We start from the raw sequence: 19,677 nt of genomic DNA, 5'->3' as shown, positions 1-19,677 counted from the left end.
GGATTTCTGCCCTATGTATGCGCATTATATTACATTTATCTACGTTTAGGGAAAGCTGCCAGCTGTCGCACCATGCATTAATCCTCTGATGTTGCTACTTTCTTGTAGACAACCGTGTCATCTGCAAATAGCCTCACGGAGCTACCGATGTTGTCAACTAAGTCATTTATGTATATTGTAAACAATAAAGGTCCTCATTCCATGTAGGCTTTCACGGCCGGCGTCTTTATCAGTAAACTCTTCCGGGCTAAGTTGCCGTGGTCGATCTGTAGGACTTCTTCTCCCTGACGTTTCGTTCTCAACTACGGAGAACATCTTCCGAGGTGAGTCGACGACTGGCTGCTAGGAGCTGGGGCCGCCGCTTATATAGATCGTAGGGGGCGCCACCACACGTCACATGGCGTCGATGTGCAGCTATCTCTGACTATCGTCTGTTCTCTCGATTGCAGGCAATCGATTGTCACGTGATTGATGCAACGTCGACCGCCATATCTTATCCAATTTTAATCCTTCTTCTTTACGATTAAAATTGTATTGATGTTTGTGGATTTCAATTGCCTCTCTATACATACGTGTATAATAGTGCGACGTCCTCGCTAGCACGCTTGATTCACCAAATTTTATGTCGTGATCTCCATCCTTAAAAACATGTTCCGCTACTGCCGATTTGTCGATATGTCCCAAGCGACAGTTTCTTTTGTGCTCCGTCAACCGTGTATTGATGCTTCTTTTGGTAGTTCCTATGTAAACCCTGCCGCAACTACACGGAATTTTATATACCCCTGGGGTGGCTAGGGGGTGACGAGCATCTTTTGTTGATCTTAGGCATTCACTAATTTTCTTAGTAGGTCTAAAAATGGTCTCTACCTGAAACTTGGCTAGTACTTTTCCAATGCGATCCGTGATATTATGGATGAACGGAAGAAATACTTTTCCAGCTGATGGTTGTTGCTGTCTCCTATTTTTAGGCATTTTTCTATTTGGGTGAAGTGCTCGATTAATCTCGTTTTTTGTATAACCATTTTTCGCAAAGGCCATTCGTAAATGATTTAGTTCTTCTTGTAAGTAGCCTGGTTCACAAATATTATTGGCCCTATCCACTAGTGTTTTTATGACCCCCCTCTTTTGCCTAGGGTGGTGGTTTGAGTTCTTATGGAGGTAGCGATCGGTATGTGTACCTTTCCTGTAGACCTTATGGCCTAAGGTCCCATCCGCCCGTTTGATAACTGATACATCCAAGAAGTTAAGTTGTCCATTCTTCTCCTTCTCCATAGTAAATTTAATCTTTGGGTTGATGCTATTTAAGTGTACCAGAAAATCATTCAAGTCTTCTTCCTCATGATTCCATATTACAAAGGTATCATCCACATACCGATACCACTTCGAGGGGCTTTTTTTGGCCGACTGCAATGCTTGATGTTCAAAATATTCCATGAATAAATTCGCAATTGCGGGACTTAGGGGACTTCCCATGGCTACCCCATCGATCTGTTCATAAAATTCACCATTATACTGAAAATAGGTCGACTCACCTCGGAAGATGTTCTCCGTAGTTGAGAACGAAACGTCAGGGAGAAGAAGTTCTACAGATCGACCACGGCAACTTAGCCCGGAAGAGTTTACTGATAAAGACGCCGGCCGTGAAAGCCTACATGGAATGATTCGACGCCTCTACGGGGAGGAAATGTCAACTAGGGTACGACGACTGGAGAACCTACGCAAGAAGAAAGGTCAACAACTTTGCTCACTCACTTTTCTGCTACGCTGTCGTGATACCGGTATAGTTCCCAAGTTTTTAAAAGTGAGAAGAATGTTTCATTCGCCACAAGCTAACCGTATTTATTCTCGTATGGAACTGGCATTACTACGTGAGCGGATACATCAGACACGACGAGGACTGGCGGTATGTGATGGCCAACTGCTAAATCTTCATTTACTTATTAGCAATACTATGCAGTTTTGTCATTGGAACAAAGTGGACAGTTTAACATTTAGATCTATGGAGATTAGTGCAGAAGTGTCTTCCAATAGGCAGAAGGACAAGTTTGATCGTCTACAAGAGGGTCGACAGGAAACAGCGATTCCAAACAATTCCCAAACGGTTATTAATTTATCGGAAAAAGAATTGTCTAAGGAAGAACTTTCTGTTCTGTCTAAAGGAGGGAATTTTGCAATAACTCCATCCAAGATTCCTGTGGAGGACATTATTGCTAATATAGAGGCAGGAATTCGTCAGTTACCATCATATTCTGCTGATGAAATTAGAATGGAATCCTCCAGGATATTACGCAAAGCTAAGCCACCCAGCAGCAATCTGTCTCAAGGGGAAAGGAAGGCATTGCAGGAGATCAATGCAGACAAGAATGTTATTATAGTTGCCGCTGACAAGGGAATTGTTACTGTTTTAATGAATACTGAGGATTATCACAAGAAGATCAGTGATCTCCTGGAACCCAGCACATACAAGAAGTTGAAAAAGGATCCCACAACGAATGTGCTGAATGCCACCAAGCGTCTGATAAAACAGTCTTCAATTCCTACAGAAGTTAAAAAGTATCTTTGTGAAACGGAGGCTTATCCTCCGAGATTATATGGATTACCAAAGATACATAAACCTGATGTTCCTTTGAGACCAATAGCCAGCGCAATTGGAGCTCCTACCCAAGAACTAGCCAGACACCTTGCCTCTTTGTTACAACCTCACATAGGCAAAACTGAGAGTCATATTAAAAACTCTCTACACTTCATTGAGAAATTGAGGGAAATTACTGTCGGTCCTAATGACATACTTGTCAGTTTTGATATAGTGTCTTTGTTCACGATGGTTCCAGTTGATGAAGCTCTCTCCCATATAGCCAATATGTTCCCTACTGATATAGTAGCCTTGTTCCAACACTGTCTATCCTCAACCTATTTTCAGTATAATGGTGAATTTTATGAACAGATCGATGGGGTAGCCATGGGAAGTCCCCTAAGTCCCGCAATTGCGAATTTATTCATGGAATATTTTGAACATCAAGCATTGCAGTCGGCCAAAAAAAGCCCCTCGAAGTGGTATCGGTATGTGGATGATACCTTTGTAATATGGAATCATGAGGAAGAAGACCTGAATGATTTTCTGGTACACTTAAATAGCATCAACCCAAAGATTAAATTTACTATGGAGAAGGAGAAGAATGGACAACTTAACTTCTTGGATGTATCAGTTATCAAACGGGCGGATGGGACCTTAGGCCATAAGGTCTACAGGAAAGGTACACATACCGATCGCTACCTCCATAAGAACTCAAACCACCACCCTAGGCAAAAGAGGGGGGTCATAAAAACACTAGTGGATAGGGCCAATAATATTTGTGAACCAGGCTACTTACAAGAAGAACTAAATCATTTACGAATGGCCTTTGCGAAAAATGGTTATACAAAAAACGAGATTAATCGAGCACTTCACCCAAATAGAAAAATGCCTAAAAATAGGAGACAGCAACAACCATCAGCTGGAAAAGTATTTCTTCCGTTCATCCATAATATCACGGATCGCATTGGAAAAGTACTAGCCAAGTTTCAGGTAGAGACCATTTTTAGACCTACTAAGAAAATTAGTGAATGCCTAAGATCAACAAAAGATGCTCGTCACCCCCTAGCCACCCCAGGGGTATATAAAATTCCGTGTAGTTGCGGCAGGGTTTACATAGGAACTACCAAAAGAAGCATCAATACACGGTTGACGGAGCACAAAAGAAACTGTCGCTTGGGACATATCGACAAATCGGCAGTAGCGGAACATGTTTTTAAGGATGGAGATCACGACATAAAATTTGGTGAATCAAGCGTGCTAGCGAGGACGTCGCACTATTATACACGTATGTATAGAGAGGCAATTGAAATCCACAAACATCAATACAATTTTAATCGTAAAGAAGAAGGATTAAAATTGGATAAGATATGGCGGTCGACGTTGCATCAATCACGTGACAATCGATTGCCTGCAATCGAGAGAACAGACGATAGTCAGAGATAGCTGCACATCGACGCCATGTGACGTGTGGTGGCGCCCCCTACGATCTATATAAGCGGCGGCCCCAGCTCCTAGCAGCCAGTCGTCGACTCACCTCGGAAGATGTTCTCCGTAGTTGAGAACGAAACGTCAGGGAGAAGAAGTTCTACAGATCGACCACGGCAACTTAGCCCGGAAGAGTTTACTGATAAATAAAGGTCCTATCACGCTTCCCTGCGGTACTCCCGAAATTACCTCTACATCTGCAGATTTTGAACCGTTAAGAATGACATGTTGTGTTCTTTCTTCTAGGAAATCCTGAATCCAATCACAAACCTGGTCCGATATTCCGTAAGCTCGTATTTTTTTCACTAAACGTAAGTGCGGTACCGTATCAAATGCCTTCCTGAAGTCCAGGAATACGGCATCAATCTGCTCGCCAGTGTCTACGGCACTGTGAATTTCTTGGGCAAATAGGGCGAGCTGAGTTTCACATGATCTCTGTTTGCGGAATCCATGTTGGTTATGATGAAGGAGATTTGTATTATCTAAGAACGTCATAATACGAGAACACAAAACATGTTCCATTATTCTACAACAGATTGACGTAAGCGAAATAGGCCTATAATTATTCGCATCTGATTTATGACCCTTCTTGAAAATGGGAACGACCTGCGCTTTCTTCCAGTCGCTAGGTACTTTACGTTCTTCCAGCGATCTACGATAAATTGCTGATAGAAAGGGGGCAAGTTCTTTAGCATAATCACTGTAGAATCTTAAGGGTATCTCGTCTGGTCCGGATGCTTTTCCGCTACTAAGTGATAGCAGTTGTTTTTCAATTCCGATATCGTTTATTTCAATATTTTCCATTTTGGCGTCCGTGCGACGGCTGAAGTCAGGGACCGTGTTACGATATTCCGCAGTGAAACAGTTTCGGAACACTGAATTCAGTATTTCTGCCTTTCTTCGGTCGTCCTCTGTTTCGGTGCCATCGTGGTCAACGAGTGACTGAATAGGGGATTTAGATCCGCTTACCGATTTTACATATGACCAAAACTTTTTAGGGTTCTTGTTTAGATTGTTTGCCAATGTTTTATGTTCGAATTCGTTGAATGCTTCTCTCATTGCTCTCTTTACGCTCTTTTTCGCTTCGTTCAGCTTTTCCTTATCAGCTATGATTCGACTACTCTTAAACCTATGATGAAGCTTTCTTTGTTTCCGTAGTACCTTTCGTACATGATTGTTATACCACGGTGGATCTTTCCCCTCGCTTTGGACCTTAGTCGGTACTAACTTATCTAAGGCGTACTGGACGATGTTTCTGAATTTTTTCCGTTTTTGTTCCACATCCTCTTCCTCAGAAATGAACGTTTGATGGTGGTCACTCAGATATTCTGCGATTTGTGCCCTATCACTCTTGTTAAGCAAATATATTTTCCTTCCTTTCTTGGCATTTCTTATTACACTTGTAGTCATTGATGCAACCACTGACTTATGATCACTGATACCCTCTTCTACATTCACGGAGTCGAAAAGTTCCGGTCTATTTGTTGCTATGAGGTCTAAAACGTTAGCTTCACGAGTTGGTTCTCTAACTATCTGCTCGAAGTAATTCTCGGACAAGGCAGTCAGGATAATGTCACAAGAGTCTCTGTCCCTGGCTCCAGTTCTGATTGTGTGACTATCCCATTCTATACCTGGTAGATTGAAGTCTCCCCCTATTACAATAGTATGATCACGAAACTTCTTCACGACGTTCTGCAGGTTCTCTCTGAGGCGCTCAACTACTACGGTTGCTGATGCAGGTGGTCTATAGAAGCATCCGACTATCATATCTGACCCACCTTTGATACTTAACTTAACCCAGATTATTTCACATTCGCATTCGCTAATAACTTCACTGGATATTATTGAATTCTTTACTGCTATAAATACTCCTCCACCATTGGCGTTTATCCTATCCTTGCGGTATATATTCCATTCTGTGTCTAGGATTTCGTTACTGTTCACTTCCGGTTTTAACCAACTTTCCGTTCCTAATACTATATGCGCACTATTTCCTTCAATAAGAGATACTAATTCAGGAACCTTGCCCTGGATACTCCTGCAGTTTACCAATATTACGTTAACTTTTCCTGTTTTTGGTCTCTGAGGACGGACGTTCTTTATCAACGATGATAATGTCCTCTCTGGTAAGCCGTCAGGTATTTTATCGTTTCGCCCAAGGGGGGGGGGGGGTCCCTCTAACCTAAAAAAACCCCGTGTGCACGCCACACGTACTCTGCTACCCTAGTAGCTGCTTCCGGTGTGTAGTGCACGCCTGACCTGTCTAGGGGGGCCCTGCAGTTCTCCACCCAATAACGGAGGTCGATGAATTTGCAACCATTATAGTCGCAGAGTCGTCTGAGCCTCTGGTTTAGACCCTCCACACGGCTCCAAACCAGAGGACCGCGATCGACTCTGGGCACTACGCTGCAGATATTAAGCTCAGCTTGCACTCCGCGTGCGATGCTGGTTGTCTTCACCAAATCAGCCAGCCGCCGGAAGGAACCAAGGATGGCCTCAGAACCCAAGCGGCAGGCGTCATTCGTTCCGACATGTGCTACTATCTGCAGCCGGTCACACCCAGTGCGTTCAATAGCTGCCGGAAGGGCCTCCTCCACATTACGGACGAGACCCCCCGGCAAGCACACCGAGTGCACACTGGCATTCTTCCCCGACCTACCCGCTATTTTCCTGAGGGGCTCCATAACCCGCCTAACGTTGGAGCTCCCTATAACTAATAGGCCCGCCCTCTGTGACTGTCGGGACCTTGCCGGAGAATCGGCCACTGGCCCAACAGGCGAGGCATCCTGTGGTGGCTCGGAAACGATGTCATCACCACTAGGAAGCACCCCGTACCTGTTGGAAAGGGGTAAGGCAGCTGCCACGCGGCCAGATCCCACCTTCGCCTTTCGGCCAGGCACGCGCGAGCCCACCACTGTCCGCCATTCACCCTGGACTGATGGCTGACCGGTAAGATGCTCACTGCCGGAAGACGCAGCGACATCAGGGGTTCCATGTGATTCCAAGGCCACCGAAGTAGGCATAGGTCTCACCACAGTTGCCCCAACGCCACTACGAGCCGACGCCTGCGCCTCGAGCTCGATGAGCCTAACAGACAAAGCCTCCACCTGCCCCCGAAGAGTGGCCAATTCTCCTTGCGTCCGCTCACAACAACCACAGTCCCTACACATGACTATGTTTACCCTACTCTATACGGTGACAAATTCCCAAGATAATCTTCTGATGAGCTACTCTGATAATCAAGCAACACTCACTGAAATACGAGACGCGAAAACTACGCTAGGTTTTCCCAGAAAAACTATTTAAAAGCTAAGCGCAGCAAATAAGTACAAAAACGCTTTATACAAACAGTACTCGCTGCTGCTGGTGCTCTCGCTCTGGCTGTCACAAGACAACTGCTGATTCAAGTGACTAGTGGCTAACGGCCGCGAAACAAACAAAAGACGGTTTTAGGGCGCTTTCTGTTCTAAACGATCAAGAAAACACTAAGAAATCTAACACGAAAACTACGTAAAGTTTTATCAAGAACTGTTAGTTACTATGCAGAGCAGATAAACACAAATAGAATCCCTTCCTTAGTGGAAGGTCGTAAACAAAATGCAAAATAAACGCTTTATACAAACAGTACTCGCTGCTGCTGGTGCTCTCGCTCTGGCTGTCACAAGACAACTGCTGATTCAAGTGACTAGTGGCTAACGGCCGCGAAACAAACAAAAGACGGTTTTAGGGCGCTTTCTGTTCTAAACGATCAAGAAAACACTAAGAAATCTAACACGAAAACTACGTTAAGTTTTATCAAGAACTGTTAGTTACTATGCAGAGCAGATAAACACAAATAGAATCCCTTCCTTAGTGGAAGGTCGTAAACAAAATGCAAAATAAACGCTTTATACAAACAGTACTCGCTGCTGCTGGTGCTCTCGCTCTGGCTGTCACAGTACTGAGTCAGTTCTAATGGGGCCAAATGAACAGTGTGGGAAATGAAAACAGAAGGAAGGCTTCATCATCTAATTATATTATTCATCTTTGTCTGCATTGATCAATCCGAGGATTGGTTGGCAGCAGTAAAGTTGTCAGTAGATGTCCACTATTCAAGTCTTTACGCCTTTTCTATTTCCTCTTCATTTATCGATAGGTCACTCACGCCACATCTTTCAGAATTTGGTCTATGTACCACAGTCGTGGTCATCGTTTACGTCTCTTCCTGTTAACATAACCGTCTGTTACTGAGATCAGGAGTCCCTCATATCACAATAGATGACCAATGAGTTGCACTTTTCTTTTGACAAGTTATTTTCATAGACTTCTCCTTCCACTCACTCTGTTAATGACCGCGTTGGTTTTTTTTCTCTACTTTGAGCATTCGTCTATAACATCACATTTCGAAAGTATTTGGTTTCGTCTCCTCTTCGGTTCCCAAATTTCATGCTGCACAGCCATAACTTGAAAAAATTGAAACACGAGTTATGAAAAACCTTTTCCTGATTTCAAAGTTGGTGATTTTTAAAATTAAAATCTTGTTAGTTTTGTTAAGAGTAATTTTTGCTTGGGCACTTTTATTTCTAACTTCTGCTTCACTTCCTCTATTCTGACAGAATTTACTTCCTAAATAAGTAAATGAGTCAGCCTCCTCAAGCTACTCATTACCCACGTAAATTCGGATTTTGACTGCTTGTTCTTTTTCACAAGCCATCATTTTTGTTTTGGACTTATTTACTTTCATATCATGTTTTCCCCATAACCTGATCCATTTTAATTAACATAGCTCCATGATCTTCTACACTTTCAAGTAAGACATCTATATCATCTGCTTATCTTAAAGTATCTATTCTTACAAGGGAAACTCCCAGTCGCACCCCCCTCAGATTTAGTGGTAAGTTGGCCCAATGGATCCTTCTCAAAAACTGAACACAGGTCAAACGTGAAAACAGGAGCAGGTGTACTGGACTATAGAAAAAGAAGCAAAAAAGAAACAGTGAACGGTCCATATTTAATATGTGTTATATCGAGCGACATTAACGACCGACGCGTCGTGGTTGTGTGGTCACGGTGTCAGACTACGACTGGGAAGATCCGATTTATAACCTTCCTCCTACCTCATATTTCTCTTTTTCACAAAATTACAAATTGTCCATCAGGTCATTGATGTGTGTGTTCGTTATATTCAAGTTTGTGTATGTGCCATGGTGTAATGTCCGTTTGCAGCAGCGACGTGCAACGAAGGGGCCTCCAGACGTACGTACCCCCTATTTGGAAGTTTTGAGTCTTGAATTCCTTCGTTGTAACTTAGTTCACAGACGCTTATTAGTTGTTTCAATTTCTGTGAGGGGTCTATATGGCATCTCGTCTGCTCTCAATATTCATCACAAAATATGAGTCATGTGATAACAATATATTATCGTCGTAAGTAAATATGATAAATAGTAAGAGCAGACGAGATGCCGCATAGAACGGGTGTGAGCTATGTTACAACGAAGGAAGTCAAGAGTCAAAACTTCCAAAACGGAACGCAAGAAGCATAACATGTCGTACCTGTGTAGAACAAATAGGAGGTACGTACGTCTGGAGGCCCCTTCGTTACACGTCGCTGTTGCAAACGGACATTACACCACGACACATACACAAATTTGAATACGAGAACAGACACTTCAGCGCCTGGACGGACAGTTCGTAATTTTGTCAATGAGAAATATATGGGGTAGGAAAGAGATTAGAACCCGGAACTTCCTCGTGGAATTCTGACACCGCGACCGGACAATCACGACACGACGGTCGTTAACGGCGTTCGTTATTGCACATATTAAATTTGGACCGTTCATTATTTCCATTTTGCTTCTTTTTTCCACTGTTCAGTTCACCTTCTTCCTGTTTTCATGCTTGATCCGTGTTCAGTTTTTGACGGGCTATCCAATGGGCCATTTTACCACTAACTCTAAGGAGAGTGCGATGGGGAGTTTCCGTTGTTAGAACATGTTTTATTGTTGTTGATTGTGTGTGGGGTGGGCCGGCCGGAGTGGCCGAGCGGTTCTAGGCCCTACAGTCTGGAACCGCGCGACCGCTACGGTCGCAGGTTCGAATCCTGCCTCGGGCATTGATGTGTGTGATGTCCATAGGTTAGTTAGGTTGAAGTAGTTCTAAGTTCTAGGGGACTGATGACCTCAGAAGTTAAGTGCCATAGTGCTCAGAGCCATTTGAACCATTTTTGTGTGGGTGGGGGAGAGGGGGATAGCGGGGTGAGAGAGGGCTGCACCCGTAGTATTCTCGGTGAAGCTCCACGGGTCCGCTGGGTCGTACTAAATGGCGAGGAACTTCTGGGGAACCTACCGCTCCTCTGTTGTATAAGGGTTTTCCAGGCAAGCAAGTTTCTATCTGAGTAGACCCTTATTTCCCTAGCTGCTCGTGGGAAAGAGTGGAACCGTCAAACTTACCTACTTCAACTTCCAGCCGGATAGGTGTACCGCTAGTGGGTATCAACATCCAGCCAAACAGTAGAGACCACGTCAACAGTCCTCCTGAAAAAATGATTATTCAAAATATTTTGGTTTATAGTAACGTAACACATGCTACTAGTCGGAATATATTTTTAATAGATGCAAGAAATGAGTGTAGCTTTGAGAGAGTTTCACCTTTCTTCATCCATAAAGGTTTAGAGGGCGTTACGGAGGCACGGTAGCCACCTTCAAATCCATAAAGCGTTTGATAAATGGGACACTGTTGCTGAAAAAATCTTGTTCTCAACAAGCAACTAATAAGGCCACGGGGAATATGCCACTGAAACAGAACTACACAATATCTAGAGCTGGAACGATAGTTGTGTCATGCAGGAATATTATAGATATTTCCGAAGAAAGTGAAAGTGGAGTGGACTCATGAAGGTGTTACTGCCGCGCAAAATGTAATGAAAATGGTAGATACCGAACTGGTAAAAACAGATGCCTTTATTCTTACGTTCATCAGCACAACACTTTCAGAGCATATCAAACAAAGATTCATTTGCTGTTTTAAATGCCAGAACATTGGACATAACACTCTAGCGTGTAAGGGAGAAGCAGCTTGTGGCAAATGTGGGAAAGCCGCCTCTGATGGAAAGATTGTTAACTGCGCTGGGGATCACACTGTTTGGAGCAGAGATTTCTCTACCTCGAAGAAAGGAAGATACAGGACCTAAAAACAGCAAAGAGTATTCCGTACAGTGAGGCAAAAAGAGATTCCTCAACGTGGGCAACCTACTCATTACAACGGTACTACTGGGTCATCCTCAGCAAAAGACTTCTCTTTCTGCTATCCAGCTCTCGCAGATTCTGCTTAATGGGAAGTTACTGATGACCGTCATTCCAGTGGCCATTTTCCACTTTTGATCCACTTACCAGATAGAGCAGTCCTCCAAAGAAAACAACCAAGATGAGTGATCAGCAGAGCAAAATGGTTGCTGTTCAGCCAGCTGGCTTTGCTCGAACACGAAAGCAGTGTCAAAGGATAAGTGAACTACATCACAAATATAATATATCATGCCACTGACTTATTCATCCTAAAGTTCCCACTTCATCTTAGAAGACAGCCTGTACCTTGGTGGACTGATGAGTGCCGTGCAGCGATCCAGGTCAGCTGTGAGGCGCAGCGAGGGTTTAAAAGCCGAGCAGCAGCAGAAATACTGGAAGACTTCCGAGTTGCGACAGCTAAAACTCGATGCGTAATCAAGATGAGCAAGAAAATTTCTTTGCATATGTTCCTGGATTCTATCAATCGCTCCACTAGTTCTACGAAATAACAGAAGGCTATCAGGAGGATTGGCAATAAATGCAGTCGTCTATCGGCAGCCGCGCTGAAGAGGAAGGGCTGTTTCCAAAAAATGTCCAAAGACATTACCGAGACTATGGCCGAGCGTTTTGTGATGGTCCCGTCACTGTCACCCAGGATCCGTGCGACCATGAGGTAGGGTGAGTTGGACTTAAAGAAACTTTTAATGTAATACTTGGTTCACATAAGAATGTTGAATTATTTAAAGAAATGCAGTTGTGTACCATAATTAAAGGTTGCATTCATGAGATAGAGGAAGATGTTTTGTCTGTGAAAGAAATGAAACATATAATTACAGGAAGAATCTAACCTGTAACTAATATTGAAGTATGGAAGGAAGTAAGACTGCCTTAGTGGATAATGGATGTACCATATGTCCTAGAGAATTTTTTGACTACATTACGAACAGGATTACTGTAGAATTTCCAGTCACAGGGATGAAAATTGGAAATGCTACTGGAAACTATAGTAAGCCAGTAGGAAAAGAGGTAGTGTTAAATGTAGGCATGGATGTGGGTTGATTTGATCATACATTTCTTGTTATCCTAGGGTTATATGTTAGCAGAGCTTTAGGGATGAATTTCCTGGAAAAACATATAACAAACCTTTGTTTCAAGGACGACGTACAGGAATGAATGCTGAAGGTGGCAGAAAGAAGGATAATTTTAAGAATACACTGACTGGGAGGGACTGGCCAGTTTGTGTGTGGAGGTGACGAATACAGAATTTACTGAAAAAGAAGATAAAGGATAAAATGATTAGTGATATATGAATAGACACGTACACAGTGTGGTCAAAAATTCTGAAAAGCTTGTAGGGTTGTTGCAGGGTAAGTTGTGCTACGAAATAATTATTAAGAAAAAGCTTCGGTATGTTGATTTATTTCCGAGTTAATTAGCACTGAACTTAGCCAACCAAGCCATTGTGCACGTAAATTCAAGAGGCCTGTCAGATACAACCAGTGTCAGTTTTTCTCATAACGTAGAAGATGATGCATGGGAGTGTTCAGCCTTTGACTTTGGTTCGATTCTTACTACTACCCCATATCCAGTTTCTGTATTGCTCTCTTGATGGGTTTTAGGAAACCAAACGAAGAATACATTTGACGAGTCAGCTGAATCTGCGCACCCAACCGTCTTATCGGCTAACTTCAGTGCTAATTAACTCGGAAATGCCACAATATATCGATTTTTCTCTTAACAGTTACTTCTTACCACAACCTTCCCCGAACCACCCTTTACAAGCTTTTCAGACGGCTTCTGATTACTAACAACGAAAGCCGGTGATGCCCAGGTACTTATTTATAGCTGTGCATCCATGCTCATAGCGCGCAGCGTCTGCCCTTGTGCTTAATGTCAATGGCGTCATTTCTCCAGAACTATGGTCGTACGATGATGTAATTTAATAAATACATTTAGCAGCATATGTAGATACTAACTGCAAAATTTGTTGCGAATAGAACCAGTAGCAACGAGGAAATAAATTTAAACGTCATGCACATTGCAGCAGTTTTTCACGCTACTCACTGTTTATGACCTCATATCTCCTGAATTAAATGTTGTACAATGATATAATACCGCAGGTAATACTGTAGGTACATTCAGAGAATATGCCAGTGAAATTTATTGTGAATAGAGGTAGTAACAAAGAAGTAATAAATGTAAATGTCATGCATGATGCGGCTGTTTTCAACGCATCTCACTGTTTATCGTATCTCGTGAACTATGTGTCGTATAATTACACAATTTTGCACTTACATTCAGTGCTATATGTGCATGCTGCCTGTGAAATGTGTCAAGAATACAGCTGATAGTGAAGAAGTAATAAATTATAACGTCATCCCTCATCTGATACATTTACTGCAAGAACAGTGGACAAGTAGTAAGTGATAAATATTTTTCTTTTCATAATTTTCTAGGAGTTTTCAACTAGAAAAATTTCATAAAAGGTTTTTTGCAAGTCGCTAAATGCTCTAATTATCAAATATTGGATGAACAAATTCTGGGAATTAACGCTTCTTTCTCACCACTACACACACCCCCTATTATAGGTAGGTGGTTCTCAGCTCCACTGTGATTGTCGCCTGACAGTGAAATATATGTGTATCAAGTTTGGTTGAAATCGGTCCAGTGGTTTAGCAAAAGATGTGGAAAACACTCACTCACACACACACACACACACACACACACACACACACACACACACACACACACATACATACATACATTTTTATAATATGTATGAATTAAGTGTTACTAGATCGTTGCAAACAGTGAAAATGTGACTGGGATGAAATAAGAGTTTGTCAACTACATGGACCACGCTGATAACGAAAACGACAGTGGAAAACCCGAATTCGTTCTCGTTTCCAAATTAAAGGGGGAGGTGCATTTAATTGTAAATATATTTTATTAGGATTCATTGTCAGTTCCTTCCCATACAGGCTTCGAAATCCCCCTTATGCTAGAGTGATGAATGACTGTGAGTATCGTGTCGTTGTTTTTACCCGGGGTTCGTAGCAACAAGGTGTAGGGGAAGAGGAAGGGAGGAGAGGAGCATGTTTCATTTAAGCGTAGTTTCAGTCTGTTAAAAGCTGTATTCTGTTCGTGTGCTGGTAAAGCGTATTACTGAAGTGTAATTAATGCGAGCGATAAGTGCCTCACGGAGATGGAATGCCTGTTCCTGCCCAACCTGATTGTGATGGTGACGAGGGCGGTAATGAAACTAGTGCTGCACCAATACCTTCAAACCCCAGCTCTTCGAAAGATCCTGATTTTGTGTGTAACTATATGTGTACAAAGTTCACAAAACAACACGGTGTGAACTTAATGACATGGTGAGAGATCAAAATTTGTCGAAAAGCCAAGCTCAACATTTGGTGTCAAGGCCACAACAGTAGAATTGTTCTGACAAGACAGTAAACGTCAGTGCATTCCGTAACTACCATATGCCATTCATTCCATTTTTCGAAAGTAGAAAGAATTTGGTATTTTGTAGTGATGTACAGGGACTAATGGCCGCTATACACATTAATTATTGAAGTGATTAGTGTCGTTTGTCCGTTGACTACTCCAAAGAAAGTCTCAAGTGTGTGTTACAATCGATTCCGACTGGGTATGCACCTTACGTGTAAGGAACATACGATAACATGAAACAGTTGTTATTGCGACTGAACTATGACAAGTTTAAATGGTAGATTTTCGGCAATCGAAAGGTCACAGACATATTACTTGGGTTACAACACGGCTACACCAAATTCTGTTGCTCCCTGCGCCTCTGGGATAGCCACGCCAAAGCGCTTCATTACAAAAGAAAGATTCAATCACTTAAACCAGGATCTCACTATGTTATATACAAAGCACGTGTCGAATCCAAGAATATTATTCTCCCTGCTCTTCATATAAAATTCGGCCTAATGAAACCTTCTATAAGGTCATGGACAAAGCTGGGGAAGCTTTTCTTTATTTTCGTGAGAAATGTCCACGTCTTAGTGAGAGGAAAATAAAATAAATTTTCGTGGGTCCTCAGATACTTAAACTGTACAACGATGAGCATTTCAATACCATCGTGAAAGATGATGAAAAGTTAGCTTCCAATATCTTTATTCAAGTGTCAACAAACTTCCTAGGAAATAAAAAGGCCGAAGACTGTAATGAACTTGTGGCAAATCTTCTCCATTCCCACAACAGAGTGAGGTGAAACATGTCCTTAAAGTTACATTTCCTAGATTCCTACTTGGACTTCTTTCCCGTCAACAGTGGTGCTGTAACCGACGAGTAAATTCCGGACATGGAAATGAGATACCAGGAAAAGTGGAGTGCATCAGTGTTAGCTGGTTACTGCTGGACACTAATCAGCGAATCACCAGCAGAAGACCGCAAACGTCAGGCGAAGCGGTTGCGCTCTCAATGACCTTCCTTTGAGACATAAGCTTACATAGGCAACAACGTAAACAATTCATAACTTCAAAACGAGAGCTAATCTTGCATTTACACTAACATTTCCGTTATAAGCACACCCTAAAATATAAGGATCAATTGTTTTCACGCCAGTTACAAAGAAAAAGTAAAATTTTGTTGCCTAGTGTTATTATTTAAGCGTGTTTTGATGAAAATCTTTGCTCAGACGGCAGAGAACTGAGTAAAGGGATAAAAATTTACGATTAGGTCTGTACATTTCAGAAATTGTTTATTGTGCCTACATGTTAGATTAAAAATTTTTTAAAGGGTAAATGTTTATGTATTGTGTTGTTACTGAAGTGTAATTGTTAATTTAATGGGGAAGCTCTCATGGAGAACTGTTGCTACAGATGGCTATGAGACAGAACTTGTTGTTCAGTACTTTGCAATAACAAGAATTGCTTTACAATGTTATATGTATATTTGTTTGTGCTATGTGAGAAAGGAGTAGAAATTAAATTTTCCTTTGGTTACACACCCAAATTTTTGTTGCGTGGGGGTCGAGTTCGAAACAGAGGGAAGGTCAGCTTCTTTTTTGAAATGTGTGATTCGGTGAAGTGTTTACATACTGTTAACATAGGATCTCAGATTTAAGTCTATTTCTTCACAATTTTATTGTTTCATGGGATACTGTTAATTTGCGGTTGGTTGATTTTCAGTGTAGGATTAATAAATATTTCGACTTGTGGAAACCAGTTGTGGTATATGAAGCAGGTTGTGCACTTATTTGCCTGGTTTAAAGAGACGGAACTAGTTTGCTTTGCAAAAGTTTGTTCATGATGCCTGTCATGGTACATCTACAATTTCTGAGTTTTATTTGCTGCACATCATGAACTCATTCTTGATTAGAGACACTTTCTCTTTATATTCTATAGCTGCAATTGTTTGAGCTGTTGTGAACTTGAATGGGGTGAGCTGTTGCAACGGATACGAAAGGTCTGTACTCAACATGTATTCCTTGCGAACAGTATGAACCGTTCGTTTGTATCATGTTTTTTTCTGAGATTTAGTTTAGATTGTAAAAAGTTTGGATGGAAAAGTTGTGGATCTTGATTGGACTGGTCCTTGGTTATTTCAGATGATTGTAAACGGACAGGTGACTCATTGGGTGACTTCTTGTGCCTTGTTATTGTCTGTATTACCTACCTGGCAGTACAGTCTGCAAAAAGAGGAAATGATCTGAGCAGCATCCATAAGTTAAAGAGATACAAAAATAAAACTGCAAAATGTGCTATGAATGTGTAGTTCATTGAAGAGAATATAATATGCTTAATCCATGGTAATAGAGAGTTTTTTAATCCTCGTCAGGGAACGAGAGTGGCACGATATTTATAGTGCTGATAACATAGATGACAAATATAATGCTTTCTTTAACACATTTCTCATGCTCTTTGAGAGTTAATTTCCATTAGAACGTTCTAAACGGTGTACTATCAGTAAAAGACAGCCTGGTTGGCTGACTAGTGGAATAAGAATATCATGTAGAACAAAGCGGGAATTATCAAAATGTTAGAAGTAGTCACAGTCGACCTACACTAGCCAATTACAAACAGTACTGTAAGGTGCTTAAAATGCTATTAGGAAGGCAAAGACTATGTGGTACGCAAATAGAATAACTAATTCACAGGATAAAATTAAAACCGTATGGTCAGTGTTGAAGGAAGTGTCTGGTCAGCAGCACAAGGTCGACGACGTAAAATCAATTCGTAATAGAAATATTTCTGTTACTGATAAATCGGACATATGTACAGTATTTAACAATCATTATCTGAGCATTACTGATGAATTAAATAAAAATTTAGTTTCTTCAGGGAATCATGTAACTCTCTTGGCAAATGTCTTTCCGAGATTGATGTTTGAAATACTCTGTGATACAGACAAAGGGGGGATTGAGTCAATAATTAAATCACTGAAGACTAAGGACTCTCTTGGATATGATGGAGTGCCTAGCAGAATATTACAGTACTGTGCTGCACATGTTAACCCTTTATTTAGACCGAAAGAGGTGGCGCAGTGGTTAGCACACTGGGCTCGCATTCGGGAGGACGTCGGTTCAATCCCGCGTCCGGCCATCCTGATTTAGGTTTTCCATGATTTCCCTAAATCGCTCCAGGCAAATGCCAGGATGGTTCCTTTGAAAGGGCACAGCCCACTTGCTTCCCCATCCTTCCCTAATCCGATGAGACCGATGGAATCGCAGTTTGGTCTCCTCCATCAAACAACCTAACCCCCCCCCCCCCCCCCCCGCCGTATTTAGCCATATTTATAATTTTTACTTTAGGAATGGTCAGTTTCCTGAACAATTAAAGTACTGAGTAGTAAAGCTGATTTATAAAATGGGAGAGAGGGATAATGAAGACAATTTTAGACCTATTTCTATGTCATCAGTTTTTGCTAAAGTTATTGAAATGGCTGTGTATGTAAGGACAATTGATCATTTTATATGAAACAATTTGCAATCAAATGTACAGTTAGGCTTTAGAAGCCGTTTAACAACTGAAAATGCTATATTCTCTTCTCTCTGTGAGGTACTGGATGGGTTAAACAAAAGGTTTCGAACGCTAGGCATATTTTTTGATTTAACTAAGGCGTTTGATTGTGTTGATCACAAAATATTGCTCCAGAAGATGGACCATTACGGAATACAGGGAGTAGCTCACAACTGGTTCACCTCTTACTTTAACAACATACAGCAAAAGTTCATCATTCACAGTGTTGAGAATGGCTGTGATGTGGCGTCTGAGTGGTGTACAGTCAGATGGAAGGTGCCCCAGGGATCAGTGTTGGGGTCAATTCTTTTGCTTATTTATTTAAATGATATGCCCTCTAGTATTACGGGTACTTCTAAAATATTTCTGTTTGCTGATGACACTAGCTTGGTAGAAAAGTATGTTGTGGGCAACATTGGCTCGATTTCAGATAGTGCAGTTCATGACCTAAGTTCATGGTTTGTAGAAAATAAACTAACTCTAATCACAGTAAGACTCACTTTTTATAGTTTCTAACACACAATTCAACAAAACCCGACGTTTTAATTTCACAGAATGGCCATGTGATTAGTAAAACTAAACAGTTCAAATTTCTAGGTGGTCTGATACATGGTAAACTGTCGTGGAAAGACCATGTTCAGGATCTTGTTCAGAGACTTAATGCTGCCATTTTTACTATTCGAACGGTATCTGAAATAAGTGATCGTTCGACACGAAAATTAGTCCACTTTGTTTATTTTCATTCTTTTATGTCGTATGGTATTATATTTTGGGGTAACTCTTCCCATTCCAAAAGCATTTTTTTCCTCAGAAACGGGCGGTTCGGGCAATAAGTGGTGTAAGTTCGCGAACCTCTTGTCGACCCCTGTTCACTAGTCTGGATTGGATTGGATTGTTTGGGGGAAGAGACCAAACAACCAGGTCATCGGTCTCATCGGATTAGGGAAGGATGGGGAAGGAAGTCGGCCGTGCCCTTTCAAAGGAACCATCCCGGCATTTGCCTGGAGCGATTTAGGGAAATCACGGAAAACCTAAATCAGGATGGCCGGACGCAGGAATGAACCGTCGGCCTTCCGAATTCGAATCCAGTGTGCTAACCACTGCGCCACCTCGCTCGGTACTAATCTGGATATTTGACATTGGCCTCTCAATAAATATATTCTTCACTGCCATTTATTGTTAACAATATCAGCTTATTCTCAAGAATAAGCAGCTTTCACTCGGTTAATTCTTGACAGAAATCAAACCTGCATTTGGATCGGACTTACTTAATTCTTATGCAGAAAGGTTTGCAGTATACTGCTGCGTCCATTTTCAATAAGCTACCACAAGAATTCAAAAATCGTAGCAGTAATCCACGCGCTTTCAAATC

Source organism: Schistocerca piceifrons, chromosome X (assembly GCF_021461385.2).
Source record: "Schistocerca piceifrons isolate TAMUIC-IGC-003096 chromosome X, iqSchPice1.1, whole genome shotgun sequence".
NCBI lineage: Eukaryota > Metazoa > Arthropoda > Insecta > Orthoptera > Acrididae > Schistocerca > Schistocerca piceifrons.
This window is presented reverse-complemented; position numbering follows the sequence as displayed.